Below are 332 nucleotides of genomic sequence, written 5' to 3' on the forward strand. Positions count from 1 at the left end.
TGTGGGTGGTAAAACGCTCACAAGTCCGAATAAAGCTGCACGCGGTATAATATTCCACGCCTACTCGTAAATTCACCTTGCGTTGACACACATGTCAGTTGGATAAATTACTTCTATTAACTTTAAACGAATGTTCTAGTTGGAGCGTGAGACTTTTTAAATTATTACATCGTGTAGCCAAATAAATAAATGGGCATATAGTAGTATGAAAAGGTCGCATTTGAAGTGTCTCGACGAATCCTCAAACGATCTCGCTTTGCTTCTTGGAGCACTAGGGATCTGAAATGGGTGATCACAACAGCTCAGCAGGAGGGGATCCTCCACCTGATGAA

The sequence above is a fragment of the Plasmopara halstedii genome (genome assembly GCF_900000015.1).
Source record: "Plasmopara halstedii genome assembly, contig: Scaffold_2592, whole genome shotgun sequence".
NCBI lineage: Eukaryota > Oomycota > Peronosporomycetes > Peronosporales > Peronosporaceae > Plasmopara > Plasmopara halstedii.